Here is a 13,127-nt window from a genome sequence, read left to right on the forward strand (position 1 = left end):
ACTGACAGATCTATGTATCTAACTCTTTTTCTGTTTCCCTTGGTATCTGGGTGTCACTGCATAAAACCTGGAGTCATCTTAGATACTTAAAAAAATTTTTTTTACAGCTTTTAGTGAGATAAAATCCACATACCACAAACTGTAAAGTGTAACGTTCAGTGGTTTTTTAGTATAATCACAAAATCATCGCTATAATCTAAATTTAGACTATGTTCTTTACTTCCCCCCAAAAACTCCATATGCATTAGCAGTTACTTTCCATTGCCTGCTCCTATAGTCCTAGGTAAACACCAATCTGCTTTCTGATTCTCATTCTGGAAATTTCACACAAATGGATTCATAGAATATATGGTCATTTAGGACTGACTGGCTCATTTTACTTGGCATAAAATTTTCAAGGTTCATCCGTGTCGTAGCATGTATCAGTTCTTCGTTCTTCCTATGGCCGAATAGTATTCCATTGTATGAATATGCCACATTTTGTTTATCCATTTATCAGTTGATGAGCATTTCAGTTGTTTCCACTTTTTAGCTGTTAGGAATAACAGTGCTATGATTATTTATATACAAGTTTTTGTCTGGCCTTATGTTTTGATCTCTCTTGTTGGCTCATGGTGTTTAACAGTGGGACTTTGGCCAGGTGTGGTAGCTTATGCCTATATTCAGCACTTTGGGAGGCCTAGGCAGGAAGATCACTTAAACCCAAGATTTCAAGACCAGCCTGGATAATATAGGAAGACCCCATTGCTATAAACAATGAGCCAGGCATGGTAGGGCATGCCTGTGGTCCCAGCTACTTGGGTGGATGAGGCAAGAAGGATTGCTTGAACCAAGGAAGCTGCAGTGAGCTACTATTGGGCCACTGCACTCTAGCCTGGGTAACAGATCAAGATCCTGTCTTCACAAAAGAAAGAAAGAAAAAAGGTGGTGCTTTCTTGCTGGACTGCCTTGGGTCTAAGGTCAGCCTGTCATTTACTTGTTGTGTGACCTTAGCCAAGATACTTCTCTGTGCCTTAGGTCTCCTTGTATGTAAACTGTAGCTATGATGTCTTTTTAAAATTAACAATATTTCCAAATTTGTATAAATTTAATGGGTACAAATGTGGTTTTGTTATATGGATATATTGCATAGTGGTGAAGTCTTGGCTTCTAGTGTAACCATTAGCCGAATAGTGTACATTGAACCCACAATGTCTTCTGTGTGAATTGTCTATTTGCTCTGATATCCAGCCTCTTATTATCTCTCTTAATAGCTTCAGCTGATTTCCACTTACAGGAAGAAGGCATGGCTTCTCTGTATGTTATCGGAGCCCATCATAAACTGCCTCTAATTCTTCTTTCTACCTCGATTTTAAGTTGGATGTATAGAGTATATCTCCATGTTTCCCACTTCTATTCATTGCCTGATTCCTTCTTCATTGATCCAAATACTCTTTGATTCATATACCTCATCTACTACATATTATTTCACCCCAAATGATCTTTTCTTTTCTCTGAAGCCCTATCATACTTGGTCTGCCCATTTATTTAGTATTTGCTCAGGTACTCTCTTACAATGAAACTATCATTTTTCACATTATTATTTTAACAATTCATGAGTTTGTTTTATCTCTTCAACTAGGACATAAGCTTCTTAAGAACAGGATTTTGGTCTTATCTTCATACTCAGAGTCTTGCTCACAAATGTTCAGTGAATATTTGTTGCTTCACTGGAGCCAAAGCCAGATAAATTAACAGATTCTTTGCCTTCTGGGTGCTTAGCATGTATAGTATTAAGTTGAAACATATGCAGTTGCTGACATTCAATTATTTTTGACCTACAAAGATGGCAATTGTGTATGGTTAAACCCAACAAGGGTTTATATCACAATTTCAGGCTGAAACAAACAATGGCCTGCAGGTTGCTGAGTTAACTCATCTTCCAAGACTACTTCTTTCCTGCCTGGTCAATGCACTCACATAGTCAGTAATGAATTCTGTATAAAGAGCCCAAGTATATAATAAATTACATTTCAAACCTTGCTGAATTAAACTGTGAACTAAGCCAAAATGTTAATTTTCACAGAACGATTGAAGAGAATAGCAACAAAAACCCTGATCAATCGAATTGAAATTGCAAATTAAAAAAAAAAAAATCATTGAAACAGAAAAACATGGCTCATTACAGCCTCTGACCCAGTGTCTTAGTCTGTGCCCTCATCTTTTGGGCTTCAGCTGAGTATTAGTGAAGGCCCCAGGATTCTGATTGGTATCTTCATAGTTGAGAACTAGATGGGAAGAAAATTTTCACATTAGTTTCAACTAATAGCCATCTCATTAGTACTGGGAGCTTGGAAATGCCAAGTAAAACACCTGACCCAGAGGCAGTAAAGTGGATGGGCTTAGCAAATTGTGCTCTGGAGTCATCAATTCCTGCATCTGTCAGTTACTAGCTGTGATCATTTTATTTAGTACTCCAGCTTTAGTTTTCCCAGCTGCAAAATGAGGAGCCACATTGCTTGGCATATAAGCTTGGTACATAGTAGGTCCTCAATACATGCCATCACTATTTTCATTTTCAGCATGCACTCTTCTGTGCTGGCCAGTCATATCTTATTCATGAAGACTCTTGAGAATTTGGGACCGAGGAGTACAGAACCTGTGGACTATTTAAAAGACATAAGGAATGTTTACATTTTCTCTTCTTTAAACTCAAATCTATTTTAAAATGTTTAAATCGACAACAAAATTGTATGTATTTATGGTGCCTTTTAATGTCATACATAGGAATCTGTTTCCCAAATACTTGGCATGTTGGGAGGCCAGTGTAGCAACACTGTAAAGGCTCAAAATGACACCTTCACAAGATGGATGTGAAATGAAAGATGACAATTCTTCAATCAACCTACCACTATTTATTTGTGGAGTGCGGGCTTTAGGTAGCACACAGAGGGCAAGGTACAGATAATGTACTGGCATAGCACTTTGTAGTTCATGACACATCTATGTATATTCAAGTTTTAATAGCAACTCCAGGAATTATTTTCATTCCGTGGGTAATAGCATTTAATAGTATTAATAATTACTGTTGATGGGAAGCTTATAACACTGCAGACCCTGTGCTTTACATGTTTTATTTCATTTAGTTGTTAAAATAGCCTATAAAGTAGGAATTCTGATTCCTCATTTTATATATATGGATAACTAAGGCACAGAGAGGTTTTATAACTAGTCCAGGGACACACAGAGATAGAGCTGCATTTTGAACTCAGGTCTGTCTGACTTCAAAATCTTTGTTCTTAATCAGGATGCCATGTACAAGACCTTGCTGAGCATTCATTTATAAGTTAAGTGTTTTGTATGCACAGGCACACACACATGCACAATACAGTATATTAGTTAGAGTCCACAAATAAAATACTTTTTATGTGTGGGATGGATATGTGCCAGGCCCTGTACCAAATGCTAAAGATACAATAATGAACAAGACAGATCCAGCATTACTCTTAGTGAGCTCACAGGATACAGGAGGGGATACATGTTTAGCAATCACACAAGTGTGGTTACAGTTGTGAATAAGTGAGATTTTACTGTGTTATCAGAGGGAAATCGTGGTGCTATGGAACTGACTAGTGGAAGGTAAATGGAACACCAGTGTGCGTTCCATAAACTTTACTTCTCATGCCCCCTCCAATGTCAGAGATATCCAAAATTTGTTGAACATGTAGTACAACAGTATCTGGTGCCTGAGTGATAGAACTTGAGACAAATCAACACTAGCATTTCTCCTGGAGACCCTTGGCTTGGCATGGCACTAGAGAATCTGCTGACCTGCAAGGTTTCCAATTAGCTATCAGAAAATAGAGATATTGAGAGGAGAGGGAAGAGAACTAAGGGGGAGACAAGAAGAGCTTTGCTCCCTTTGTGAGGAAGCAGTCTTGGTGAGAATCCTGATAGCCCAGTCCTAGTCATTGGGGGTGTGTCAGGTTCACCAACAGAAGCATATGTCTTGGAGACCTCAATAGTAACAGTAACGACAATAATGACATTTGCTACCACTTCTTGGTCCTCAAGCTTTGCATACATTATTGCATTTAATGCTCACACATCTAAGGAAGGTACTATACTCTTCTCATTTGTAGATAAGGAGACAGACCAGGAGGAAAGGTTCAGTAAGTCACCCAGGATCATGCAGCTAGGCAGTGGCAGAGATGGGCTCTTGACTCTGCCCATCTGTCACACCCCTCCACAACTGGGCCTTGCCTTGCTTTGTCAATATTGCTTCCCTGTTCAAACAAGTCAAACCAGGATTCCTCACATTCTAGATATAGCTTGTACATTCCCACTTTTGTGCCTCTGCTGCTCCTCACCTCTTCCTGTGCCCATCCAGGTACACTGGAAAGAACATCAGACTCAGGGATGCTGGGCTGGAATCCAGGCTGGAATCCAGGCTGGGCACAAGTCCAGGCTGGCTTTTGATAATACCTATTATCTATTGAGCTTTTGTGCTGTGTGCTCTACATGTATTAACTCACTCACTATTCATAGGTATTAGTACTTTCTCTTTTCCACAAATTAGCCTAATCAGTCAACTCAGGCACAACTCACAGCTAGTAGGAACAGAGCCAGAATTTGAACTCAGTATACTTCCAGCTTATGTTCTTAACCTCTGTCCTACTCTCTCATCTGCGTGGCTTTCAGCACTGTCAGCTCTCTGGGCCTGTTTCCTTCTCCGTAATAGGAAGGAGTTAGGGTTGCCTACCAGGTCCCTCCCAGCTCTTAGATTCTAACATCTATGAAATTTCACTGGCTTTTCAATTTCCCTTTCCGAATCCCCACTACTCTAGGTTGCCTTTCCAAAGTGACTTCAGCAAAATGTTCAAGCTGTGATACATCAGGCATTCCAGATTCCAAGATCAAATAAGCTTGGGAAACCTTGACAACTCTGGGAGTTGATAATGCAATTACCCTGTTATTGGGGCATTATAGAATGTTCAGCAACATATCTGGCCTCTACTCACTAGATATGCCCTGCTGACTCCATCTGTCCACATGTGGCAACAAAAATGTCTCTAGATATTGCCAAATGTCCCCCAGGGGGCATGATGGTACCTGGTTGAGAATCACTGCTTTAATCCTACTTCAGAGTATTATTTGATCATACCTTTCTCCCCACTCCATTTTATTTTTATTTGGCAAATCATTTGCAGCTCGGTGTTTAGTACAGGCTTCCTCAGAATACACTTTGGGTTATATTGCTATAGTCAAAAGCAACTGAATACTACCTTTAAAATTCCATAGGCTATCTTATGTGCCTTGTGCAGATGTGTTTTCTGTTATAACATGTACAGATATGAATACATCTCCATGGAGCTGTAAGTATCTTGTGTGAGCCCCCTGAAAGGGCTCGGATGACTGGATAAATAAATAAGGTTCCAGAATCTGGGGAAAATCTTGAATTCAATAATTCATGAATTCAAAAATAAGAGAAGGAGTTAAGAAGAAAACTGCCAACTTTAGAGAAAGCTAAAGTGAAACAGCATTCATTACAACTGGAGCAAGGGCAGAAAGGAGGCATGCAGAGAGGTGGTTGTGGACTCTGGGGATAGGAGAAGAGAGAGATTAGGTAACCATAGGTGCAGGCTGTTCCTAGGCATGGCTCCTTTCTCTCAACCTTACACTGGACCTTCATTAATTGCACAGGAACTCATGCCAATGTAGAGGGGTTAGGAGGGGTCCAAGGCCACTAACAACTGATCCTGAAGGCCAGGACATCTAAGACATGCTGGCTCTGTCTTAGATGGTGTGGTGACTAACAGTACAGGTAGTTCCAAACTCAGTGGCCTGGGTTGAAACCCCAGCTTTGCTGCTTATAAATTATGGAGCTTTGAACAAGCAGCTGGACTCCTTCCAAGCTTCATTTAATGGAGATAATAGTAGTACCTATATTCTAGGGCGGTTGTGAGGATGGGTGAGATCTTGCTTGTGAAGTACTTAGCAAAGTGTCTGTACCCAAAACAATAGGGATGGCAGCCATAATGCAGAAGTAGGCATTGCTTAGGGCAAACTTGGTGTGCAATGAGTCCAAAAGCCTAAAGTGTTTGTCTGTTTGAGGCAGATCTTAAGAACCAGTTGTGATACTGATTTCTAGGTCTTCTGTCTGGGCTGTGACACAGACACGTACTAGTTTGTTTCTGAACTATCCCTTGAAAGACACCCACCCTCCTTGGTCCCAGTGTCTCATTTCAATGTCACCCCCACCCTGGCTGTGATGACGTGGGCAGATGAGAGTGAGAGTCCAGGAAACAAGCCAAGGGGACGTGAGGGTCCACTCATGATGAAAAAGGAACTGCCTCGGAATCATGCGCGGGGCTTTAAACTGCTCACTTCTGCTGACATTTCTTCTACAGGGAAGCGCAGCTGGCACGTTTTTCCGTTTGGAGACATGGTTGACAATTTCTCCATAATGGGGACACAACTGGCAATTTTCCTACAGAGTGAGGCAGATGGCAATTTTCCTTCAGAGATATGCAGGCAACAGTTTTGCCCCTGGAGAGAAAAGCCTCGCCGATTGAGATGCAGCCAGTAAGTTTTACTATACAGAAGACACATCCAATAATTTTGCCCAATGAGAGAAACGGCCAACAATTTTCCCACAGAGGGTAAGAACTCGCTCGGACTGACAATGCTGGCCTTTATCCAGGTGAGGACAGTGAGAGAAGAGGTTTAAGATTTAATTAGTGGCTACTGTGCTACCAGGGGCCTAATGACATAGTCTCCAGACACGGATTGGAGACGCCAAATTTAGATTGTATTAAGACTCAGATGAAGGATTCTGAATTGGGAAATAATGAAACCAAGTTGCTTAACCCTTGCAGTTTGCTTTTCATATAGCCCTCCATTAATTCAACAAACAATTATTTGACAGTGACACTTTAACAAGACAAGGCATACAATGCATAGTGTGATGAAGCATGAGAAGTTAATCTAGAAGAAATTATATTGGCCCCTAAGTTTTACATAACTTTTCAAAATAATTCTGCATCTACTATACTTCTTTTACAACATGTCTTTTAACAAACTAATCATTCAAAGTTAAGAAATAATAAATCAAAACCTTTTTTTTTCCCAGACAAGAAAAACTGACCAAAAATTCACAGTGGGGAGAAGTGAGGAACAAATGGGCTGGTGTGACAAGAAAAGACTTAATAAGAAGCTGAGCCTTAAATGATCAATAAGCACTGGATAGATAAGAGGTTAGTACATATTTTAGGCTTTGAGGGCCATTTGGTCTCCATTGCAACTGTTTAACTCTGCCTTTGTAGTGTGAAAGCAGCATAGACAATATGTAAACAGATGAGCATATATCCCACATGAAGGCTTTGCATATGGACACCGAAATTTCAATTTTGTATAATTTTTATGTGCCATAAAATACTATTCCTTTTTGATTTCTTCAACTATTTGAAAATGTAAAAATATTATTCTTTGCTAGAGTTGTAAAAAAGAAAAGTTTTGAGCCAGACTTGGCTGTATGCCATAGTTTGCTGAGCCCTGTTAATGGTGTTTGAGGGGTAGGAGGGGGCATCCTATCTAGACAGGAGAATCAGCATGAATAAATGCCTGGGGTGATCAATGCATTTTTGTGGGACAATGGGCCCCTAGGACTGGTAGCACCATGAGATCACATAGAAGGGCTGGAAGATGAGATTACTTCTTAAACTGCAAGTTGCTTTCCTAAGTTACGTCTCGCAGGCTGCTACATGAGAATGGACTTAGGAGTCAGACATATTGGGGCTAGAACCTGGGCTTCATCATCTCCAGGTTGGATTGTCTTTGTCAATTTTCCTTATCTTGTTAAGATGCAGCATATCTGTAAAATGTAGACATCAATGTCTTATTTGCATGGTTATAAAAATTAAAAAACATAAAAGCAAATAAGACATGTAGCACAGGCCAGGTGTGGTGGCTCACACCTGTAATCCCAGGACTTTGGGAGGCCGAGGCAAGTGGATCACGAAGTCAGGAGCTTGAGATCAACCTGGCCAATATGGTGAAACCCCATCTCTACTAAAAATACAAAAATTAGCTGGGTGTGGTGGCACGTGCCTGCAGTCCCAGCTACTTGGAAGAAGAATCGCTTGAACTCAGGAGGCGGAGGTTGCAGTGAGCCAAGATCGTGCCACTGCACTCCAGCCTGGGCCACAGAGTGAGACTCCATCTCAAAAATGAAAACAAACAAGCCATGTAGCACAGTGCCTGGTACACTGTCAGAAGTCAACAAGCCCATATCAAACATTTAAAGAAGAACTAATGTCAATTCTACTCCAACTGTTACAAAAAATAAACTCCTTCTATGAGGCCAGTGTTACCCTGATACCAAAATCGGACAAAGACACAGCAAGAGAGCTATAAGCCAATATCCCTGATGATTATTGACACAAAAACCGTCAACAAAATACTAGCAAACCAAATTCAACAATACATTAAAAAGATCATTCATCATGACCAAGTGGAATTTATCCCAGGGATGCAAGACAGTTCACCATATAAAAATCAATCAATGTGATACGTCATATCAATGGAATGAAGGAGAAAAACCCTCAAAAAACTGGATATAGAAGAAAATGTAACTTAAAATAATAAAAGTCATATATGACAGAGCCACAGCTAGTATCATGCTGAATGGGGAAAAACTGAAAGCCTTTCCTTTAAGATTTGGAATACGACAAGGATGCCCACTGTCACTGCTGTTGCTCAACATAGTACTGAAAGTCCTAGAAAGAGCAATCAGACAAAAGAAAGAAAGAAAGAAAAGGCATCCAAATTGGAAAAGAAGTAGTAAAATTATCCTTGTTTGCCAATGGTATGATCTTGTATTTGAAAAAACTTAAAATATGCCACCAAAAAAACCATTAGAACTGAAAACAAATTCAGTAAAACTGCAGGATACAAAATCAAGATACAAAAATGAGTAGAATTTCTATATGCCAACAGCAAAGAATCTCAAGAAATTAAACCCATTTACAACAGCTACAAATTAAAAACCCAGGAATTACCCAAAGAAGTAAAATGTCTCTATGATGAAAATTAAAAAACATTGATGAAAGAAATGGAAGGGGACACAAAAAATAGAATGATATTCCATGTTCATGAATTGGAAGAATCAATACTGTTAAAATGTCCATGCCACCCAAAGCAGTCTACAGATTTAATGGAATCCCTATCAAAATACCAATGACTTTCTTCACAGAAATAGAAAAAACAATCTTAAAATTTATATGAAACCACAAAAGACCCAGAATAACCAAGGCTATCTTAAGCAAAAAACAAAACTGGAGGAATCACATTAACTGACTTCAAATTATACTACAGAGTTATAGTAACCAAAACAGCAGGGTACTGGCATAAAAATAGACACATACACCAATGGAACACAATTGAGAACTCAGAAACAAATCTATACATCAACAGTGAACTCATTTTCAACAAAGGTGCTAAGAACATACACTGGGGGAAAAGACAGTCTCTTCAACAACTGGTGCTAGGAAAACTAGATATCCATATGCAAAAGAATGAAACTAGATCCCTATCACTCAACATATACAAAAGTCAAAACAAAATGGATTGAAGACTTAAATCTAAGACCTTAAAGCATGAAACTACTATAAGAAAACATTGGGGAAAGTCTCCAGGACATTGCACTGGGCAAATATTTCTTGAGTAATACCCCACAAGCACAAGCAACCAAAGCAAAAATGAGCACAGGGGATCAAGTTAAAACATTGCTGCACAGCAAAGGAAACAATCAACAAAATGAAAAGAGAACCCATAGGATAAGGAAAAATATTTGCAAACTACCCATCTGACAAGGGATTAATCACCAGAATATAGAAGGAGCTCAAACAATTCTACAGGAAAAAAAATCTAATCCATTAAAAAAAAAGAATAAGTGATCTGAATAGATATTTATCAAAAGAAGACATACACATGGCAGATAGGCATACAAAAAGGTGCTCAACATCATTGATCATTAGAGAACTGCAAATCAAAACTACAATTAGATGTCATCTGACCCTAGTTAAAATGGCTTTCATCTAAAAGGCAATAATGCTGACGAGGATGTGGAGAAAAGGGAACACTTGTACATTGTTGGTCGGAATGAAAATTCTAACAACCACTATGAATAACAGTTTGGAGATTCCTCAAAACACTAAAACTTGAGCTACTATATGATCCAGCTATCCCACTCCTTAGGTATATACCCCAAACAAAGAAAATCAGTATATTGGAGAAGTATTTGCCCTCCCATGTTTGTTGCAGCACTGTTCACAATAGCCAAGATTTGGAAGCAACCTAAGTGTCCATCAACAGATGAATGGATGAAGAAAATGTGGTACTTATATACAATGAAGTACTATCCAGCCATAAAAAAGAATGAGATCCTGTCATTTGCAACAACATGGATGGAACTGCAGGTCTTTATGTTAAGTGAAATGAGCCAGGGACAGAAAGACAAACCTCGCATGTTCTCACTTATTTATGGGAGCTAAAAATCAAAACGATTGAGTTCATGGAGATAGAGAGTAGAAGGATGGTTACCAGAGGTTGGGGGGCAGGGGGGAAGTGGGTTAATGGTTAATGAGTACAAAAATATAGAAAGGATGAATAAAAACTAGTATGTGATAGCATAACAGGGTGATTATAGTCAATATTAATTTAATTACACATTTAAAAATAAAGGATTGTAACCAGATTGTTTGTAACATAAAGAATACATGCTTGAGGTGATGAATATACCGTTTACCCCAATGCGATTATTACTCACTGCATGTGTGAATCAAAATATCTCATGTACCTCATAAATATATACACCTCTGTACCCATAAAAAGATGTCAACAAGTTCCAGTGTCACACACCATTCAAACAACAGGTATTGAGTACCCAGTGTGTGTAAAGCACTATGATAGGTGCTAGGGTTACAACAGTGAGCAAGAGAGATACTGTGCCTGTGCTTCCTCAACAAAGAGTGGGCCTTCCTATCTACCATGGCTGGGGCTTCCTCTCATCTCTTTCTCTCTCTCTTTTTTTTTTTTGTTTTGAAGTGGAGTCTCACTCTGTCGCCCAGGCTGGAGTGCAGTGGTATGATCTCGGCTCACTGCAACCTCCGCCTCCTGGGTTCAAGCGATTCTTGTGCCTCAGCCTCCTGAGTAGCTGGGATTACAGACCTGAGCCTCCACACCCAGCTAATTTTTGTAGTTTTAGTAGCGATGGAGTTTCAACATGTTGGCCAGGCTGTCTCCAACTCCCGACCTCAGGTGATCCACCTGCCTTGGCCTCCCAAAGTGCTGGGATTATAGGAGTGAACCACCATACCCAGCCATCTCTTGAAGGAAGAAAAGTTGCTCAATCAATTCCCCTGTAGTAGGCAGAATAATGCCACTACCCCCATCCCCAAATAAGTCTACACCCTAATCCCTAGAGCCTGTAGCTATGTTATGTTACATGACAAGAGGGAATTAAGGTCGCTAATCAGCTAACCTTAAGACAGAGATATTACATTAGATTATCTGGGTGGGCTCAGTGTAATGACCAGGGTCCTTTTAAGTAAAATAGGAAGGCAACAGGGTCAAAGGCTGAATAACCCCATATGAGAAAGACAAGACTGGTCACTGCTGGCTTTGAAGATGGAAACGGGCCACGAGCCAAGGGAGGCAGGCAGCCTCTTGAAGCTGGAAAAGGCAAGAAGCCATTCTCCCCAGAGCCTCTAAAAAGGAGCATAGCCCTGCTGACACCTTGATTTTAGCCCAGTGAGACCCGTTTCTGACTTTTGACCTCCAGAACTGTAAGGAAGATAATCAATTCGTGTTATTTTAAGTCACTAAGTTCATTAAGTATGTGATAATTTGTTACAGCAGCATTAGAAAACTATCCTCTGTTTGTCAACAAAGGGAGGGCTCAAAGTTCATGAGTTCCCCCTTCAACTCTGCAAAGCCGCTGTTATTTCCCTGGCCCCAGGGCCAGCTCCCTTTCAGCAGCTGCCCGTATAGAGCTGGACAGGGAAGGCAGGCCAGAGTGGGCTGCTTCTGGGCACAGGCCATGAGAGTTTCACCATTTCCAAGGGAGCTGGTGAACCCCAGCTCAGCAACCCTTTCCTCCCAGCATTCCTGCTGCTGCTGCTGCTGTACCCGTAAGCTGAAAGTTCAGAAAAACCAGAGCCCAGCAGCTGCAAAGGCAGAGCAAGCCAAACTCCTCAGAGACATCAGGGCTTAGCAGCAGAACATGAAACAACCTGCAATCCTACCATGTGCTAAATATTTGGATCTTTCCAAAGCAGTGCCACTTTGCGTTCAGACATCTACAGTAACTCTGTATGACTGACAGCCAACAGTTCCACTCCCTTGTCCTGGTTCAGGGGCTCCATATCAAGTCCTAGGTCAACATTCCAATATTACTCTCTACTTCATTCTCAAATGCTCCACTGAGGTCTGACCCGTCTAGTCATCATTTGCACCAGAGTTGAAGAACTTCTACCTCCAGGGGCCAGGCAGGTAGTGAAATAGGTGACACATTCATGGGTAGCAATAGGAAACAGCAGGGACTGTGGCAAACTAGAGTGTCCACACCCCATAAAAGGGGCAGTTTCCACCTGAGGTCAGGAGCTCAAAATCAGCCTGGCCAACATGGCAAAACCTCATCTCCACTTAAAAAAATAAATTACAAACATTAGCTGGGTGCGGTGGTAGAAGCCTGTAATCCCAGCTACTCCAGAGGCTGAGGCAGGAGAATCACTTGAAACTGGGAGGCGGAGGTTGCAGTGAGCTGAGATCACACCATTGCATTCCAGCCTGGGCAGCAGAGCAAGACTCTGTCTCAAAAACAAAACAAAAACAAATTCAAAAAAAAAAACAAAAAAAACCCCAAACAAACAAAACAATAAAGGGGCAGTTTCCACTCTGCTCCGGCTGAATGCAGCCATGCAGAAATGGGGTGCCAGCATAGCCAGATTGTCTCATTTGTAAAGTCTAAATTTTTTTTTGAGGAACTGATTTTTTTTTATGTTAGCAACTAACTAAAGAAATTTGAGTGTGTGATCAAACATACGTCCTCTGTAAGCTATGCAGGCCGCAGCCTGTGACCTGATTGA

General features: G+C 40.5%; 1 protein-coding gene across 4 annotated transcripts in view; it reads right to left on the bottom strand.

Annotated features, from left to right (window-relative positions):
- Positions 1-13,127, bottom strand: part of PPP2R2B (protein phosphatase 2 regulatory subunit Bbeta) — a 295,801-nt gene that overhangs the window by 11,501 nt on the left and 271,173 nt on the right. The gene's annotated exons all lie outside the window — the stretch shown is intronic.

Source organism: Rhinopithecus roxellana, chromosome 3 (assembly GCF_007565055.1).
Source record: "Rhinopithecus roxellana isolate Shanxi Qingling chromosome 3, ASM756505v1, whole genome shotgun sequence".
In the NCBI taxonomy this organism is placed as follows: domain Eukaryota; kingdom Metazoa; phylum Chordata; class Mammalia; order Primates; family Cercopithecidae; genus Rhinopithecus; species Rhinopithecus roxellana.